The following is a 1,121-nucleotide window of genomic DNA, read 5'->3' on the forward strand; positions in this document are numbered from 1 at the left end:
TCCACACCCCCCCCCCCCACCCCAAACCTCCTGAGGTTCCTCCTGCATCATCTTCTGGAGAACTCAGGGTTGGGCTCCAAACGTCACAAGTGTCCTTTTTGGGGGGGGGAGGGGGAAGAAAATGGACTTTTCTGGCCTCCAACCATCCAAGATCCCTCCAGGAGGTCCCTCCAGCCCCTCAAGTCCCCCCAGATCCCTCCAGGAGGTCCCTCCAGCCCCTCCAGTCCCCCCACATCCCTCCAGGAGGTCCCTCCAGCACCTCCTGGCAGCGTCCAAGGGCAGGTTGGATGGGCCTTGGAGCCACCTGGTTTTGGGTCAGATTTGGTGCTTTTTGGGTCGTTTTCTTCATGTTTGTGGTTTTCCCTCCCCCTCTTGATGTTGAAACTCCGGTGACGCGCGTCGTGTTTTCCCCACGGGCTCATCTCGGAATGGGGGGGGGGGTTTAGGGATCAGGAGGGGAAACCAGCACGGACACATTGTCCAGGAGATGTGGGAGGACAGGCAGGTGGATCAAAACTCCTTTGACATCTGCCCTGACACGTTCCTTCAAAGACCAACCTCAAAAAAACATGTTGGCTTTGATTATCTCGATGATTAAGGCGCCGCGTCCTCTTGGTTGCTCAAGTTGTTCCTCTCAATTCCTCCTGCCCTAAAGCTCCTTGGAAACCACGTTCCTCACCTCAAACCTGTTGGGACATGGAAGGGTGGGGACCCAAGTGGATCAACCAGCACAGGATGGAGGAAGAAGAAGGAACAAGAGGGTGAGTTTTGGGTTGGGAATCGTGTCGGGTCTTTTTCTTCATGGAAGGAGAAGAAAAGGAGACAAGGGTTGGTCCTTCAGGTGTTGGGCATCAACTGGGTCTTGGATGGTGGATGGAGGGCCTTGGGAGAACAAGGAGAGGTGGGAGCGTGTGGATTTGCATCTCATTTGCATAGCCCCCGGGGTGTAATTGGGTGGATTTATTAACTGGATGAGTCTTGTAGGTCATGGAGGCCTTCAAAGCTTCTCGGCGACCATCATGGCTGGTTGGCCTGGGCAAGAGTTTGGGGTTGGTCATCTTGGAGGAGAGAAGGGTCTGGGGGAACTTAGAGCCCCTCAAGTCCCCCCAGATCCCTCCAGG

Source organism: Chaetura pelagica, unplaced genomic scaffold (assembly GCF_000747805.2).
Source record: "Chaetura pelagica isolate M959 unplaced genomic scaffold, ChaPel_1.0 scaffold801, whole genome shotgun sequence".
Taxonomy (NCBI): domain Eukaryota; kingdom Metazoa; phylum Chordata; class Aves; order Apodiformes; family Apodidae; genus Chaetura; species Chaetura pelagica.